Consider the following 19,751-nt stretch of genomic DNA (forward strand, 5'->3'; position numbering starts at 1 on the left):
CAGGGACTGTGCCATATGCCTTGTCTTAACGGCAAAAAATGAATTTCAGGTTTAGTAGGTGTCACCAACCGCCCACAGCAATGGGAATAATCACTTTCACTCAGTGGAAATGTGCTCTCTCTGGCAGGCACATGCTTGCAATAAAAATGAAATAATTGAATTTTACATAGCAGCGGGTAACTGCCTTGCAATGGAATTGTACATATTGTATGGTTACATTTCTAAAATGGCTAACCTGTTTAGCAGCAACACAATGGCAATTGGGAATGCAAAGCTACAGTGCACTATGAAAAATACCATTCCAAAATGGCTACTCAGAAAACACTGCATTTAGCAGCCCTCTTGGAATGCTATTGTGCATAGTGTATCATTGTTGTACATGCCCAAGATGACCAACATTATGCTTCTAAACGTGCCAATGTCAAGGACTGAACATAGAGAAGGCCTGTTGAATACCCCTTCTTGAATGATCGAAAAAAAGGGTGAATTCACCCACTAGTCGGTGTCATCCTGCACAGATAATATAGGTGGAAGGTGTCAAGTAACTCCTTAAGAGGGGCCCCTACTTGGGAGGAAAAAGCCATGAAAGGTACGATATAGTTATTTATTTATTTTAAACTCCTTTGCCAATCTTGAAACTCTTCACTGGAGAGGATAATGACATTTGAGCTCTTAACTCAACCCAGATATCTGGATGGAGAAAGCAGCTCTGCAAATTCAGGAGCAGATTCAAGAAAAATAGCGCAACCTGCTAAAAGTAACAAGCATTGGTATAGCCAATAGGTCTCGCCGTTGGGACCTTATAAGTGTTTAGCCATGCAACAGTTAATGTTGTTGCACCAAGGATTTTGTGCTGCATAACTAAATACTTATAAGGTCCCAAAAGCGAGACCTATTGGCTATGCCAATGCTTGTTGTTTTAATGTTCCTGGTCACAAAGAAAAATAGACTCCCATTACAATGGACATTGCTCAACACGCAAGTTCAAATAATTGGCAAAATGAATAATGCACCAAGACTGTTCTTGGGGTATCATGTTAATTTTTAGGTCTCGCCTGACCCAGCGCATGCGCTGGTCTGGCAAGACTTATTGAGAGGGCTCCAAAAAGTGCTACCAGGCCAGCCTAGAGCTACAATGCAAGTGCGCGGGCGCCGCGCTTTGCCGCGATTACTTTCATTTTCGCAGCCGCACGGCCGCTTTGATGTTGGATTGTGATCGCGATCACTTTCACTTTCGCGGCCGCACTGCCGCTTTGCATAGCCAATAGGTTTCGCTTTTGGGACCTTATAAGTATTTAGTTATGCAACTGTTGCATGGCTAAACACTTATAAGGTCCCAAAGGCGAGACCTATTGGCTATGCCAATGCTTGTTTTTATAGTGAGCACAAACACAGGTTCAAATAGGCCAGTTTCTTTCTTAAATGCAACTGAAAACGTGAGGTCTTGTGTTCTAGTGTTACCCTTTGCAAAGCTGGACTGGTCATCTGTCAGTTGCTTATTACTGTATTTGGCTGTTAATCTGGTACTCTTGAGGTGAAATCTTAGATTAGATCGTGTAAAACAACTGAAGGTGCATGGTTTCTGGAAAAGCGATAAATGGCCAAATGAGAACACCAGAAAGACTTTATTATAAGGGGAAAAGGAGCGCCCGAAAGACAAAAGTTATTTTTCCTGTGGTTCTGAAGTCATTGCATGATATGGAAATGGGTGAAAATGTAGTGCGCTTCTTTTGGAAGAAATATGGCTACCTAAAAATTGGTGTAGCAGGACAATTTTACGTAGCTTTTATTTACCGTCTGGCTGCAAAATTACGAATCACTTGTAGTGCAGACAATAAGGAACATAACAGGAAAGAGGATACCCTCTAGTGTCAGGAGAGGAATACCATGCAATGACTGGTGTGTGGGGGAGAAGGCCTATTTCGAGGGAAGCAAAAATGAAGAAATTGAAACCAAGAGCCAAAGTAGCAACTGCCCAGCTTCCACTGCGGCTCCCCGACCTGGCCAATTCTTGGCTGCTTGCCCAACCCCCACAGCAGAATATGGAAAGCTGTGAAAATGCAGTGCGCTTCTTTTGGAAGAAATATGGCTACCTAAAAATTGGTGTAGCAGGACAGTTTTACGTAGCTTTTATTTACAGTCTGGCTGCAAAATTACGAATCACTTGTAGTGCAGACAATAAGGAACATAACTGGGAAGCGGATACCCTCTAGTGTCAGGAGAGGAATACCATGCAATGATGGGTGTGTGGGGGAGAAGGCCTATGTCAAGGGAAGCAAAAATGAAGAAATTGAAACCAAGAGCCAAAGTAGCAACTGCCTGAGCCCAGCTCCCACTGCGGCTCCCCGGCCTGGTCAAATCTTGGCTGCATGCCCAACCCCCACAGCAGCCTGTCTTGACAAACATGCCTCACGAAAGAAGCTCTTTTGCCGTCCATGCTAGGCATATAACAAATCAAAATCGTGCTGTCAGAGTAACACTACAAATTACACAGGGACAGCAAATGTGGAGTGAGAGGCCATCGCTGACTGCAGGCTGAAAACGGAGGCGATACTACAACAAGCGCGCGCTAAAGCCGACACGGAGGGAGTGGGGGCGGGCACAGTGGTGCGGCCGCAGTTGTAGAAAACCTAATGGCAGGGCAGCTGTGCATGTTGCACGCTCCTGTGCGCGTAACAGCAAGCTGGTGGCCGGCAAAGGTAGCACTTTCAAAAGCCCCTTACTAAAAGTCGAGCCGAGCAAGCAGCGCATGCGCAGCTCTAGGCTCGAACTAAAAGTCAGGGACAAAAATAAAAGGGGTGAAGATCGCAATGATATATCTGGGAATTAATGAATTGCAATGCACCTTCATTATAGGCTCCTTAATATAGACTTCAAACAAATATTGACATCACAGGAAAATACGGCTACATCTTGGATTGGGAACGACATAACTACAATGGACAGACCATCACCTTGGAAAAGGCTGCTTATAAGGTCTGACCATGCCTCTTTTCAGAAACTCCTGCCATTGGCTGAGTGAACGAGGATGCCCAACTCTGACATCCTTCACACTGCGCTGACTTCTGAAGTCCTGCCACTGCCTTTTCCGTTCTGCGCTTGACGTAGTTCACAGAAAAGTCCCCTGAACAGCTGAGTGTGCAGACATCTGAACAATCCAAATGGCAAGGACATCCAACCATGAGCTGAGAGCAGTGTCGTTGAGCAGTGTCTATCAATGTGCTGATGGATAGCATGTGGATCACGGTTTCTTCTAGTGCGGTTGGCTCTGGTAAGCTCTTGGTACTGTTTTCATCACAGATTTCAGAACAGATGTAACAGGCAGCCAACTTGCAACAGTAAAACTGTGATCCACATAGAATTACTGTCCCCAGCAAGCTGTGCAGGCGGAATCAAACTACAGATTAAATGAGTGGGAAACATGGTAGCACTGGTTGGGGAGCTGCAAAGAAAAAATAAACAAAATAACAAATGGCGAAGGAAATAAATGGCAAGCATTGGCATAGCCAATAGGTCTCGCCTTTGGGACCTTGTAAGTGTTTAGCTATGCAGCATATTTTCCTGGGTGCTGTACCACAAGAGATTGAAGAGCTATAGGAGAAAATCCAGTGAGCGAGAAAGAGTCAATTAATGGGGAGGGGAAGACGGAGGAAGAAAGAAAGGTAGAGGAAAACAGAAATGAAGAGAAAGAGTAAACCCCAGCTTAACAATTTGGAAAGACGATTATGATTGGGGTGTAATTATTCATCAAATGTTAGCTCAAAAAGAATTAAGGGGCATATTATCAAGCACGGCGTTAAAATGATCGCTGCAGAGAATTCCCATAGAAGCCCATGTTGACACCACAACATGGGCTTCTATGGGAATTCTCAAGGGCATATTATCAAACCCATTATCGCCGCTTTAGCAGCAGTTTTCTGCCGCTAAAGTGGCGATAATTTTAACGCCATTTCTTGATAATATGCCCCTAAATGTTACCACTACTTAGGTACTAAGTAACATTTTATTCATTATCATTCTTATTTCAAGACGTTGTTGATGAAGGCAGGAAGAGCTACGTTTATTTAAAGAACAGCAAAGTACTGTACACAGTAATAGTGATGGAATAATCATTTAAAGAGGGGTTGTTTTTAATATGCTACAGTTATCCATACAAAGATCCTGGAAAAACAGATCAGTTAAATAGATACAGCTGTAAAGAGGGCTCAAAGGCTGGAAACATTGCATATTCGTTTAGCAGGCGACCGGCAGGATAAGAACAAGCCTTTCTGGTCCATTGTTTGGAGTCACGTGCCGTCACTTGAATAGAGGACACCAAAACCAGACATTATTTTAAGACACACATGTGAGAAACGTGCCTGCTATCACGTGGCCCCGGTAACTACCGAGGCTCTCATAACTTTCAAGCGCGTGCTATCAGGGAACTAAGCAAATGTCAGAGGGAGGGTAAAAAAACAGGAAAACAATGTGTCATTTTTCACCAGAAAGCTGGTGCCTCAATGTACAAGATGTAACGCGAGCCGAAGAATAGGCATCAGTCCGCACCACCACAACCCCCCTGCCATAGTATATAAATGTCTTCTCTCAGGCAGATCGTTGAATCTAATTTACACGACGCAATCCATAGACTTCGCTTTTACATCCGGATTGTTTTAAAGCATCTGTGACATATGAGCAATGGGAAAACGAAGCCAAAAAGAAGTCTAAACAAGCAAGAGATAAAACAAGCGCGAAAGTGATCGCGATCAAACATCAAAGCGGCCGTGCGGCCGCGAAAGTGAAAGTAATAGCGGAGAAGCATGGCGCTCGCGCACATGCACTGTAGGTCTAGGCTGGCCTGGTAGCACTTTTTGGAGCCCTCTCAATAAGTCTTGCAGAGCATCGCTTACGCGATAGCTTAGGCGAGACCTAAAAAACGACCCAAAAAAAAGAAAATGGAAAGCTAAAGGACTGGCCCACCAGTCCTTACAATGCCGAGCATTCATTTGCAGAGAGATGTGCCCAAGCGAGCAAGCAAAATGACATCACTCACATGGGAAAATAGTCAAACACTGAAATGGGCAGACTCTTTGTCCCCAGCAGTTTCGGGTCATATGCGGAGGCAGAATGTGAAGGATACTCCAATAGACCAACGGCAAAATAGGAATGCCCTATAGACAGGACCACAAGAATTATGCAGCAGAATAGGATCAAACAATGCGGCACGGTTGAGTAAATTATGCTGCATGAAAAGGAAAATTATGCGGGACATTTTGTGGTAGTATTAATTCAATATTTTGGCATTTTAACACCTGATAACAGTGACTGAGAAAGGAGTTCACGTTAATTAGTACCAATTCAACACCCAAATACAATTAGCAACTGAAAGATGACCAGTCAACCTTTACAAAAAGCCTTCCAGTGCCCAGGTACCCGAGTCCCTATATGTTTTGTAACTTTTGATCTGTTTGAGTTGAATAAAAACTTTCCCTTAAAATCTGCAGATTACGCAACAGACGATTGATTATGTTACAAATACAGCATTCTGTAACTATGCGAAAATTGCCACGGCTGCAGAAGCATAATTTCAGTGGCCCTGCCTATAAAGCTTATATGCATGTCTATATGTATTTATAAATGTATTTGATTAGAAGAGCATGACAGACAACTACAGACATCAGTCCTACCCAAGTGGACTATCCAGCATTATCACAGCGCAAATATTTTACTCTGAGGATGTGTCAAAGGGGATAACCACCCTAATTTTGGAGAATCCATGTAGCAAACTACCAGTCTACGGGCTTTGACACTAATACCAATCCACCCATAAAGGTCAATTGACTTGAACATGCGCTTTTCAAAACAAATAAGTCAGGCGTACTGCCTCTCTTGGAACTTTTCATAATAAACAAAACAGACATATGACATATGACATAACTTTACCCAAGGAACCAATCGTGCCTATATCCTTTACCACTGGTTTGTCAGCATAATCCACTTAGGCCTACTGTATTAGGCTTTAGCTTCTCCACAAAGGAATAAATGGGCACACAGTGCAATAATTATAAATATGTACACAACTCTGTCAGGACCGGAGGCAAGGATTATGCTTATCGCTTTCTTCTGAAGCCATTTTATTGCATTTAAACAAGTACCACATTTCCCATGAAACACAGTGAATGGCTAAAAAGAAAACACACACAATGTAGTCCAACAGTCCCCGAATGGAGAGAGAAAGGGAAAGGGAGAGAAAGGGAAAGGGAAAGGGAGAGAGAGAGAGAAAGAAAGAAAGAGAGAGAGAGAGAGAGAGAAAGAAAGAGAGAGAGAGAGAGAAAGAGAGAGAGAGAAAGAGAGAAAGAGAAAGAGAGAAAGGGAGAGAGAAAGGGAGAGAGAGAAAGAGAAAGGGAGAGAGAGAAAGAGAAAGGGAGAGAGAGAAAGAGAAAGGGAGAGAGAGAAAGAGAGATTGATTGGCGGGACCACTTTTGCGCTCTTATGCGACTAGCATTATATCCCTGGTTCTCCTCACAAAAGGTGCTATTTGTCCTACCACCCCTCATCCGTGTGGCTTCAGCAACTTTTCCCTAGTTGACAAGAACGGGGGTCTTAGACCAGTAATAAATGGATGCAATTTCAACGAGTGGCTGGTGTACCGTCATTTCAAAATGGAGAATATACACATTCTTCGGGACGTTTTACTTCACGCAGACTGGATGGTCCGCCTGGCCCTAAAAGATGCTTACTTGGCCATACCGATTTTCCCACCTCACAGGAGGTTACTCCAGTTCCTCTGTCAACAGACATTTAGTATGCAACAATACCCTTCGGCCTCTCCTCCTCCATGTGGAGCTTCACAAAGGTGCTCAAACCAGTAGTTGAATACCTCCGGGCACAGGGAATATGCCTCATCATTTACCTTGATGATATGCTCCTCCTGGCACAAGACCCTCAACAGTTGTCAGTTGAACTTTGGATAGCAGCCAACCTGCTAGAAAGTCTTGGCTTTGTCATAAATGAGAAAAAATCCCTCCTGATCCCCTCTCAAAGAACTTTTTTTCTGGTGTTAGTCAGATTCCACCGAGGCCACCTTGAATCTTCCTTCTCGGAAGGTGACAATTATTCGGCATAAACTTCGGAGAAATTTAACCCAGACTAAGAGTGTCCTTGCGAAGACTATTGCCTGGTAGGTCTCTTATCGTCATCCATCCAGGCCATTTTCCCAGGGCCCTTGCACTATCCGGCTCTTCAGTGATTAAAGGCAGCACACCTGTGAAGGAAGCTCACATACTCCCAATCGGACATCCTTTCAGACGACCCAAGGGAGGAGATTCTCTGGTGGCTTTACCACATGGAAGCATGGAATAGGAGAGCAATTAGCGGTTCGGCTCTGGACCTAGTTATAGAATTTGATGCCGGTAGGTCAGGCTGGGGAGTACGGTGTGGACAATTCTCCTCAGGTGGGTTGTGGTCTCCTCGAGAACAGAGATTTCACATCAACTGTTTGGAGCTCCTGGCCAGGGCCTCTGCGGTCCGGTGTCAGACCCGAGACAAGATCCAGTCCTGTGTCCTGTTCAAAATAGACAAGATTTTGTCTGTCAAGTATATCAATCACCTAGAAGACACTCGATCCAAGGTACTCTCAGCTCTGGAGACCAACTTCTGGCAGTTCTGCCTGGACCATCAGATCATCTTCCCAGTCAAGAGAACTGGGTGGTGGACTGGTACTTCCGGGACACTAAGCCTTTGTAAACTTCATATGGAAGTTTTTGCCAGCCTTCAGAATCAGTGGGGTCCTTTTTCGGTGCATCTGTTTGCCTCCAGATTGGATCAACAACTGCCCAAGTTCTTCAGTTGGAGACCCGATCCACTGGCTGTAGCAAAGGAGGTGTTACTCCAGAACTGGGAGCCGGATTTAGGGTGTGCGTTCCCCCTGTTTACAAGGATTACGAGAGCATCAGCCCAAATCCAACGCCTGCGGGCACCCTGTTTTGAAAGTCTCACTTTTGGTTTCTGGCTCTTCTGGAACCTTCTTGGGATTTTCCAATCTGTCTCTCCCTATTTTAGCATCTTCTTCTCAACCTGGATCAGATCCTGCAATAGATGGTGCTGGGTCGGGGAATCTTTCCACCTAATGGCGTGGCAAATCACAGGGGGTAGTTGGTCACTCCCAGGAATTTAGACACAGGCTGAAGACCTCCTGTCAAGGGCCTGGTCTGATGGCACCATCAAGCTATACCGGTTTGCTTGGACGCATTGGTGTCATAGGTGTGTGCGACATAGTTCAGATCCTGCATTTCCTGGTCAGTTTAGCGCAGAAAGGTCTGGCATACCGCTTAATCAACACCTTTAGTTCCACTATCCCTGTGGGGCATGTGCACGTGGGAGAGTCCCTTTGTGGGGAACATCCTTTCATGTGCCGCCTTCTATGTGACATCCGGCTATCACTTCCTCCGGAATCATGTTAGTCAGCTCTTTGGGATGTTAATAAGGTGCTTAACATTTTTCTATCCTGGCAACCCAATAGCTTCCTGTTGAGGAAGGAACTCTCGGAGATGCTGGCAATGCTGTTCTGCATGGTATTGTGCAGAAGGGTCTTGGATGTTCAGGCCATAGACATTATTAGAAGGAGTTTCATTTACACTGAGCAGGCGTACTAAATCCAATACTAGAGTCATAGAATACCAAGCATTTCTGAACTCATAAGTTATGTATAGTTCAATGCCTTAAGGCTTATAAGGAGATGCCTGTGGACCTCAGGCCGCCGGGAGAGAGGCATCTCCTAATCACCCTCAAAAAGCCACACAAAGAGGTTTCTTCACCAGCTCTAGCCCATTGGGTGCAGTGGTTTATGCAGGAAGCTGGAATGGGTCTTCAAATCTGGGGTGCACATTTCACTTCTGGAGCGATGGCCTCAAGGCATTCAGTCTGGGGGCCCCTGAAAGATATTATGAACTCAGCCAACTGGTCTTCGGATTCTACCTGTAAGAGAGTCCATTTTAAGCCAGTGTTGGATATGGCTCATTTGGTGGTGAGTAAGCTTTAGACTAGCATAATCCTTGCCTCCGGTCCAGACATAGAATGAAAAATTTCCTAGCTATCGTAAAATAAAGTTTCAATTGTGTTGAGGACTTGGAGGCAAGGATTATCCCACCCACTGATTGCTGATCCGGGAGGCCCTACCCGTGGTTAGTAAGTATTGAGGTATGTTCTCATTGTCATGACTACTTTAAGTTTATGCTGATTCAATGGACATGTACTGTACATACCTTGATTATGGGGTGGCCTTGTCTGCAGGTATTCTCATGGTAATTTGCTCTCTTTTTCCAGGAACGAAAACTGGGGAAAAGGACTAGTGAGAAATGGACTATGGCATGACTCGCACGACGAAAGAGGATCTATACACAGGGGCAAAGTACTATGGTGCAGACACTGTCAACTGATTGGACATTTGGGGACTGTTAGACTACTTTGTCGGTTTTTACCAATTACCAGTGTTTCATGGGAAATGTGGTCCTTGTTTAAATGCAATAAAATGGCTGCTGAACTAAGCGATCAGCATAATCCTCACTTCGAGTCCTTAATAGAATTGAAACTTTCCGTTACGATAGCGAAGACATTTTTAATTACAGTTGACAAAACAACACACGGCCCCTCTTAAGAGGGCTTTAAGAGGGTCGAAAAGGAGTTTGATAGTTCAAATCTTCTAACCTCAGAGTTTGTCAGAGGCAGTAACCAGCACCTTTGCTATGACCGCAATCTGTGTGGTTCTATGCAACAAAATACCTGTCTACAGGTTTAACTCGATGTAATGCCTATACACGCTTGAAGGCCCATTTGCTTTAACGTAAGTTTTTCACAATAAGAGTTAGGACTACTGCTTTTTTCCTTACGTTTTTATAATAAATAGAACAGACCTATGGTATCGGACAACTCTTTTCCAATAAACTAATTAGGCCAACAACCAACTGAGGCCCAAGTATTGCCCATAAGCTTTCCTATAAGGCAGCCATCAAGCATACAGATATAAAATTAGAAATACGTACACTATTGTAGTTGGTAAAACTATATACAAACCCTCTTACAAGGACTTAGTGGGGGCGTGGCTAGCAGCCAAGCAAGATGGCCGCAGCCTAAGAGAGCTCCGTGACCGAGGGAGCCTTCCCGTTAAATCCATTCATTTATCCTGCTGCTACACAGCCCAAACAAGACGGAGCCGAAATCGGAACTTCAGCGGAGCAGATTGCGAAGTTCCAGAGCTCTGAGGGATGGTCAGCTGTCGACTTATGAGGAGCGACGCACTGAGGCCTGCAAGTCGCATTGCAGCCGGGACCTCCTGTACACCCCCTACCCTGCGGCTGCAAAGAGATCGGCGGCAACGTGCGCGGCCGAGCACGTAGAGCTGCTGGGAAGCCAATCGCGGGGCCCGCCACAGATGAGACTCGGGAAGAGGCGGCGGTGACACGAAGTACGGCAGTGGAGGAACGGGTTGAGTTGCGTAAGCCACCTGCTGCCGCTCCTGGAAGCCCCCAACCGGCAGGAAAGACCTACTGGGCGTGGTGCACAGGACCAGATCGGCGAAATTTGGAAGGGCGGAGGCCCTACCCTGGGCTCCAAACCAGATTGCGCCCGTGACAGACGGGATCCCCAAGGCCCGGGAAAATTGTGTGGGTCGGCACAGACTATCCAAGGCCTGCCACACCGGTGGGTACAGCACAGTACCGGGGAAGGCAAGAAAGGAAATACTGCCTGTTGACTCTTGCTAACAAACAGGTGTGGCAAATGTCCTCTTTGAAATTTGTGAGGATGAGTCATTGCGACATATAGCCGCAAACACGAGTACAAGTCACAAGACGCTGCGCTGCCTCGGTACAACCGGGTCGTTGCCAACAGACCCACGCTATCACCTACTCACTACACGGAATCCTCCCGCTGTCACGAAGGATCTGGATCTCGAGACAAGGCAACACTGGTAGAGTGCCCTGGACAAACTAAAGGCCGCATGAGAATAGAGATTACCGCGTGGCACTGAATAACACTGACCATAGGCATTGCGTACCTTGTGGCGGGCCTAAGCCTACTGGAGTACTTGACGTAGCAGCTCTGCCGACGGGATCGCAACGCGAATCAACGCTACCTACACAGGGTGGCGCAGGAGGAGAGGGTAGGAAACCCGAAAGGCTGCGTGTGGTAACATATCACGTGGCAGGCGGCGGCGATTACTGCCCTCCCCCTGTGTGCCTGGTGGAACCCTTGGCACGTAGGACAAGATGGGAGGCAGGGGTCAGAGAGGCCCACCTACCAGAAAACTGGACAAATATGCCTACAGCAAAGACCAGACTGAAAAACCACAAATGAAAACTTCCCAAACAGTGACCCCCGCATCTACTGACCCTGCTGAGGTCACGCTGGTTGACATTATGGCCGCCCTACAACGGGTCCAGTCCTCTATTGGCACGTTCTCCACAGATATATCCCTAATACGAGCAGACTTTTCAAAATTATCAGAAAGACTAACTGAGGTCGAATCCTCAACAACGGCCCTTTCCACAGTAACGACCGCATTACAACGCCAGGTACGCCACCTGGAAGCTGACAATAAGCTAATCCTGGCTAAACTGGATGACCAGGAAGGCCGCTCACGACGAAATAAGGTGAGAATTATTGGTGGACCGGAAAACCTAGGGGGGCCTGCCATGGACCTAAATACTTATAAGGTCCCAAAAGCTATGCCAATGCTTGTTTTTTCACTGAAACTGAGAAGTCAAAACTATTTATTCAATCGATCAATTTCCGGTTTTTCCACCTCTGCCACTGTTTAGCTTCTCACTAAATAACCCTGTTCATTTCACTAACCCCCCTCCTCCCTCCCAAACTGCTTGAATTGTGTTGAACAGAATGAACATATTACAAATGACGAATAAATGAAATAGGTTACTGTTTTATGCCCCCTTCAGCAGCTTTTAGTCTTCCACTAGTGTCCCCTTCCCCTCTTAACATTCTGAATTTGCCAGGGACTGTGAATGAGTGATTTATCTTTCCTCTCTCTGGTGTCCACCAATCAGTACCACAAGCTCTCTTACCTCTGTCTTCAGTCAGTTGTAGCAGCAATGTGGCTGCTCCCACAGACCTCTTGGGTCCCAATCAGTGGTATGTCACCAATCTGCCTGGTGCTCACTCCACTGTGTTTCCTCTTCATCCTAATGAGCCTTGTTTGTAAATTATCAGTCACTGCTCTTTACTTTAATTCTTGTGCCAGAGGTCGTTTCTTTGGCCCAAATAATTTGTCCCTCTTAATTTCCCTTTCAACCACCATTACCTCACTTGTGTTTTGCTTCTTTGGCCCTTTCTGATACCTGCCCCCCTTGCACGCCAACTCCTCTTGTATATTATTTGCTCCCCCAAAATCTGATGACTAGCTGCTCCCCATCATCTTGTGTGAATCACACTGCTCCAGACAGAACTGTAAACAAACAGACCCTCAACATCTCTTGCAGGTCCAAATCTCGATCTCATTCCAATCCGAATTGTATTCACCTAAACCATAATGTTGTGGATGTTTGCGCCACTTGAAGCATCTCAATCATTTCTTGAGCCTCCCTTGTGTGCCACTCCTCCTCCCCAATCACCTACCCAGTGAGTGACAAAAAGGCTTGAAACCAATTGCTTGCTGCCTTCTTCAAAAAGGCTGGTCAGCTAAGATGTGAGCACGGATGAAGGTTCAGTACTCCATTTGAGAAAGGTTATCTAAAGACCCTGTAATGATTAGATGTGGCACAGTATCAAAAAAACAGTTTGCTCTCAGATATGAATTTAGCAGCAAGACCATGGGCTGGATTATGCAACTCCTGCTCAGTTTTAAAAGTGTTACTAAAAATCTAACTATATTCAGACGCCTTGTCTTGTAGATTACCCAAATAATGGGGCCCTGTTTTGTACTCGGCTAAGGGAGAGGTGAGCATCAGAATGGCAATACCCTTGCAGCACCCATAAATTCAATGAAGCAATCACATTCAGCTAATGAGATAGACAAAGTCCTAAAAGCTGTCCTGTGTTAATCAGAGCAAGGCACCAATGAGTGACCCTACAAGGCACCCCGGCTTATAAAACACCCAACACAAGAGCCAGAGTTAGAAACAGCCAGTTTCTTGAAGTGCGTTGATCATCCGACCTGCCAACCTCTACTCCACCAAGTAGCACCATGATAATACAAAGGGGGAGGATAAGAGCCCTCCGTTCTTTTCAGCTACTATGCATTCTCCAACTATTGCGTTATTGCGCATATTGCTAGAATGTCCTTGAGGCAGGGCTTTAAGTGGGCCGGGTCTCGCCGGGTCTGAGCACCGGCAGTTTTTTTTAAGGGTCTCAATCGGGCTCCGTTTTGTGCACTGGCACAGGCAGTCCGTGTTTTTTCGAGCGTTATAGGGGAAGGGAAAAACTTTAAAGAGAGTCATTTTCTCTCTGGATTTCTATTATCCGAACTCATGAGCAGCAACATTGTTGTGGTGTCAACAGGGCTTTACGTGGAAGCTTTTTCAATATTATATACAAGCCACAGTTGCTGCTTATTTACCTTATGCAACTATCAACCATTGACAAAGCCAATAGTCCTGACTTGTTGTAGGTATGATGTTACTTGTTGAATCATATATCTGGATGCAATGACAAACAGCTTAATACCAGTCGGGCTGCACACTATGCTAAGCACAGATTTTTAGCTTGCGTGCTTTTAAGTCACGCCCTTAACTACAGTGGCCACGCCCCCGAGAGACCCCCCCCCAGTTTTTTCATCCCACTTAAAGCCCTGCCTTGAGGAATTTGAGACGACATCCCCACGATCAGTTTTATAAGTCCTTGTGCTTATGCGGTCAGCCTGGTGTATAGTTTGTGGACTTTAATTCAGACCATATAACTGGAAACAAACACAATTAAGGTATTGGTTTCAGTTAGTGGTAATTCGGAACGAGCATTTCTAATAATTCAGGGAGTCAACATTTTCTGCCTTCTGCAGAACCATGACCGAGGTGTCCACATTTGGCATCCTGGGATGGTCATGCACGAGGGATCTCTGGATAAAACACTTTAAAGAGGGGAGCACTACACAGAGACACTGACACAAGGTTGTAGGATGAACCTTATTCTAAGCACCCACATTTCTTATAGAGCCATCAGGAAGACAGTTCCCAACTACTCGAAGAACACATTAAAAATAACAAACCTAGAAGGTACGTTTGATGTAAATGCCTAGTCTCAAGAAAGTTCTTGTGGACAGGTGGAAGCTACAAGATTTCTTATAGGTAAGAGAGTTATTACATGTCATTGGAGGTCAGAGTCGATTCCTTATTAAAGGTGTGGACCTGCGGGATGAACTATTGTGCCATGGCAGAAACGTTTGTGTATAAATAAAGAGGGAGTTCAAAGAAGCATGATAAAGTCTGAGGGAATAGTATAGTTACTTGGCAAACACTTATGCAGTAACAGGTTGTAATTAGTGTAAAGTTTGTATGTCAGAGGATGTTGGCGGTCTAAACTTTTAATGTCACCATTCTTTATATGTCGATAGCTCTTGTTTGTGTGTACAATCGTAACAAAAACAACTAGTGTTATTAAAAAGAAAAAAAGTGTTCTTGAGGGGTGGTCCATTTTCCGCCAGGGGCTAAAACCAGAGCATAAGAAACCTTCTATACCCTGCACCACCTCTACCTCCAAATCATAATCATGATATGTTTTATGATATGATGGATTTATACCACGCACAAATACTCAAGAGTGTCCTGGTGCGCAAAATAACCGTGATCTGGTGGAGTGAAGAATTTACAACAGCTGCTTGAAGAGGAAGGTGTTAAGTTGCTTTTTAAAAAGTCTGACATCCTGAGTGTTCCGTAATTCCAGGGGCAGGGAGTTACATGCCATAGCTGCTTTAATGGAAAGGGACTGACACCCCAACCGTGTTCTGCAGAATCGTGGGATCGCCATCCGTCGTTGGGTGGCAGAGCGCAACGATCTGTTAGGGACATAGAAAGCAAAGCACTTTCTGATGTACATTGGTCCAAGACCGTGCAGGGCTCTATGCGCCAGGGTGAGGGCTTTAAATTACACTCTGGGCCACAGGAAGCCAATGCAGATCTCGTAAATGCTGTCTTACGCTAGATCTTCCAGAGATGTTAAACAGAAGTCTAGCCGCGGCATTCTGTATGGTCTGTAGTTTTGTTTTGCAGATATCCAGGAATACCAATATACAGAGCATTGGCATAATCTATGCGGGAGAATGAGAGCACAAGCGACCATTTGCTTAGCCAGCCTCGGAAGCAGTGGGAAGAACCTTCTTAATGACTTAAGAGTGCCAAAGCAAACTCCGGTGAGTTTCTTAAATTGCACCGAAAACCGCAGGTCTTCTCCGAACCAGACTCTCCCCCCCCCCCCCCCAAGTTCTTTGCTGGAGCACCCTCTGAGTTGTGTCGAGGGAAGTCTGGAGGCCACAAAGTTTCTCTGAAGGCAAGCGGAAACGGACCATATAGAAGAACCTCCGACTTGTCCTTGTTGCATTTCAGTTGGGCATGGGCCAACCACTTAAAAACAGACGAGACAGTTCTGGGCAATTTCTGTCGACAGGTCGGAGTCCTTCCAGGTAAATAGGAGCTGGGTATCATCAGCATAGGCAATTATTTTTGCTCCTAGTTTCTCAGCCAGAAAAAATCAAAGGAGTCAGATATTAAAGAGCAAAGGGCTCCGAGTAGAACCCTGAGGGACTCCGGTAGACATTTTCCTGGCAGTCGATGAAAAAGGAGGCATCCAGACCTGCTGGGTGCGCTCTTCCAGAAAGGATTTCATCCAATCCCAGGCGGGGGCAGCGATGCCAATGTTTGAGGGACGGGTGAGAAGTAATTGATGGGGCACCGTATCGAAGGCGGCAGAGAGGTCAAGTAGAATCAAGGCCGCTCTGCCGCCCGCGTCCAGGCACTCCCTGATCGCCTCAGCCATGTTCACCAGTGCGGTCTCGGTACTGTATGTTGCCCTAAAACTGGATTGCACCGGATGGAGAACACAGGATGGTTCCACATAGGCCTCAAGCTGTCGAAAGACCACCTTCTCACAAACCTTTGTCAATGCCGGTAGAAGAGATATGGGGCGATAACTAGCAAGTTTGGACGGGTCTAAAGAAGGTTTCTTTAAAAGCGGCAGGAGCTTAGCCTGTTTCCAACTCAAAGGTACAATAGCGGTCTGTAAGGATAGATTAATAATCTTATTGACCTCTGGATAGATCACCTCAGCGACCCCAGTCAGCACTCTGGCTGGACAAGGGTCAGTCGGGGAACCCGACTTAAGGGATTTGAGGATGGCCTAAGTATCTGTTAGACCTGGCACCATTGGTGTGGGTCTCCCTTCCATTTTTTGCTGTTGCCTCATGTGTTTTTGCTGGTTATAGATGCTTTGGGCACTGTGCCACTGCGGTTCAGTGCCACAGTGCAAGTGCTCCCTATGTTAAATTGATATATGGATTAGTGACTCCATGATTGGCTTGATTGGTTTACTTGTCAGACCCTAGTACAGTGCACTGCGTGTGCCCAGGGCTTGTAACCAATGCTGTTGGTGGGCTTGCAGCACTGATTGTGCCACCCACCGGAGCAGCTTGTAAAGTGTGTCTCAGATCTGCCATTGCAGAGCCTGTGTGCAGTCTGGCACTGCCAAGCTGACTGGGCAAGTGCACCCACTTACCAGTCCCTAAACCTTCCCTTTAATACAAATTAGTCACCCCTATGGTAGGCCCAAGGGCAGGGTGCATTGTAGGTAAAAGGTAGGACATGCCCTGGTGTGTGTGGCATGTCCTAATAGTGAATTACAGCCATTTTCGTTTTTCACTATTGCTAGGCTACCTGTTCTCCATGGGCCAGAATGGGCAGTTTGGTTATTATATTTTATAATCCTAACTGACTCAGGGAACATGGTAGAAATTCGAGTTTAGTATGCCTGAACTCAGAATGATAAAATACATCTTTTAGTGAAGTTGTTTTTAACATTCTGTGTTTGAAAATGCCACTTTTAGAAAGTAGGCATTTTCTTGTCTAACCATTCAAACCTGCCTCTGCTAGGCTGTGTATTCCTTGTCTGGAGTTTGAGTGACAGGGCTGGGGAATTCCATGAGACAGGGTGAGGTGGCCCAGTGGTGAATAGAGAGATCTGCATCTAGATGAGTGGGAGGAGTAGCACCTGGGACCTGAATAGGGCTGGGCCTTCCCTCTACAATGCTGGCTCCACCTCCTGTGGTGCGTCTGATGTCTCTGCCCTGCACTGTGAAAGGAAAGAAGGAGACATGTCAACAAAGTGCTCCAGGATTGACCAGAACTGGTTTGGACTAGGCAAAAGCCTCTCTGCCTTCAGAGAACAAAGGGAAAAGGAGTATAAATATTGGGACCCAGACCCAAGAACTTTAGATCACTTCTGGGAATCAAGACGAACCTTTGCGGAGGAGAAGAACCAGGAAGCTGAAGGAGGAGACTACCCCTGTGCTGTGTGTTTGGGGGTTGGCCTGCAGTGGTTGCTTCATTGCCAAAGAGAGGAGAAAAGAACTGAGTGTGCTTTCTATCAACTTGAAGAAGAATCTACAAGGGCTTGAACTAGAGCTTGCCTCCTGCCTGAAGTCTCAGGGATACAAGACTTCACCAACAAGCTCCCCCCTGAATTCCCTTGCTGGGAACTGAAGTGCCTGCTGTTGTGCTGGACCTTCTGAGAGACTGCGTGTCGCTGGAAGCGCGACGCAACAACAGGAAGCGAGTCGCTGCCATCGCATCGTCAAGGAAGCGAGCCGCCGCTGTCATCATCGCATTGCCGAACTGCGGCGCATCGCCGGAGAAGCGGGACGCTGCCACAGAGGTCATCGTCGCATCACCGGAGAAGCTCGTCGCAGGGCCTGTCGCGGCTCCAAAGATCATAGAGTCACCGCACGGCCGTCTGGCATGTCGCATCACACCAACGTAGTCGCATTGCAACCAAGACGCCATTTTGTCGCATCGCACCGGAGAAGAGTATCGCATCGAGGTGCCAGCGTGTCGCATCGCACCGGAGAGCAGTAAGAAACCGACGCATCAACTCCCCACACAGAAAGGAAGCGAGCATCAACTCCCCTGCGCAGCAGTAAGGAACCGACGCATCCACTCCCCAGCGTGTATGGAACCGACGCATCACCTTCCCTGCAACCCTTTTGTTTCTTTGCGCTATGCATCTAAGGTACACTGAGAGTAAAGTGTTGCATTTACCACTTGAGAGAACTGAGCTATTTTATAACATTTAAGAGACTATTTTTGAGTACAGTATTGTGGATTTTTGTCGTCTGGTCTAGTGTTAAGTCTATATAAAAAGACCTATTTTTATAATACAACCTGTGTGGTGTCCATTTGTAGTGTTGTCACTGTATTACTGTATGTGTTCACAAATGCTTTACACCCTGCCTCTGAGATAAGCCTGCCTGCTCATGCCAAGCTACCAAGGGGGTGAGCAGGGGTTATTTTAGGAGTGTAGCCCCTTACCCTGACTAGATGCAAGGGTCCCTATTTGTCACAGGTACCTACCTATGCCAACTAGAGACCCCCAAATCTAACAGTATCCAACCCAGCTATGGACAGAAAGTTCATAGATGGAGGAGCTGATGGAGTAGAAGCTAGAAGGGGCAGAGGAGAAGAATCCCTCGATACCAGGGAACCCGACCCAAGACTGTCTTGGATGTTCTGTATTTTTTCAGCGAAAAAAAGAAGACAGCTCCTCACACCATTGTGATGATACTGGGAGGGCCATTTGTTCAGCGCAAGGTGCCAAAAAGCTTCTTACCTTACTTCCCTGGAGTCGTTAGCCTCCGGGCAGTCTAAATGGATGTTAAAGTCGCCCAGAAGGAGAAAAAATTGGCAAGCGCAGGGCACGGGGAACAATGACATCATCCAAGGCTTTCTGGAATGCTCCGGGAGGGCCAGGGGGCTGGTAGACCAATGTGCCACCCAGTGTGTAGTGGGGCGACATGGCAATGGAAAAGTCAAGCGCCTCCCCCTTCACTAACCCCACTGAAACCTCGCTGGAGAAGACCCAAGTGTCCCTGAACACCACTGCAATCCCGCCCCCTCACCCGGTTTTGTGGTTCACTCTTGCAATTTTATATCCCAAAGGGATGGCAAGCTCGACCAGCGGGACGCAAGATTCATTAAGCAAGGTTTCAGTTATAAATAATACATCTAAGTGTTCATCAGAAAGACGTTCATGGATATCGAGGGCATGTTTAACCATAGATCGCGAGTTAATAAGCACAGCCCTAACTCTGATCTCTCTCTCTCAATTCGAGGGACAGGGGCTGTCTGCTTGGTGTGAAAGCAGAACTGGCAAGTGGGGCATGTCCTGGAAAGACTATGAAGGACTGCCCACTGATCACCACCATTACACTTAGCGTTATCCAGTGCTACAAGTTCCTTACTACTAAAGGACCTCCGACCTCCCTGCTCCTCTAACGTGTAATGGGGAGCGTGGCTGGCGCTGGACGCTCCCGGGGCGCAGACGGGTGCAGACGGGCTTGCCTTTGGCGCACCACCGGCACGCCCGCTGCTCGATCGCTGCACCTGGTTTAAGTAGGAGGTGTGGGCTGGGGGAAGAGCATCAACTAAAACACTAACCTTCACGCGGGACCGCTCTGACAGACGGGCACCGCGTTAGCGTTTAAATGAAGTCAAAGGTAGCACACAATCTCAAATTCATAAAACAGCAGTGCAAATCAGTTATTTTTAAAAACAAGAACACAAGCC

The 19,751-nt window shown here is 46.4% G+C and overlaps 1 protein-coding gene across 1 annotated transcript in view; it reads right to left on the reverse strand.

The window, feature by feature from the left end:
• The window catches only part of CYB5A (cytochrome b5 type A), a 133,045-nt gene that overhangs the window by 44,077 nt on the left and 69,217 nt on the right, over positions 1-19,751 (reverse strand). The window lies entirely within an intron of this gene.

Source organism: Triturus cristatus, chromosome 5_2, assembly GCF_964204655.1.
Source record: "Triturus cristatus chromosome 5_2, aTriCri1.1, whole genome shotgun sequence".
Taxonomy (NCBI): domain Eukaryota; kingdom Metazoa; phylum Chordata; class Amphibia; order Caudata; family Salamandridae; genus Triturus; species Triturus cristatus.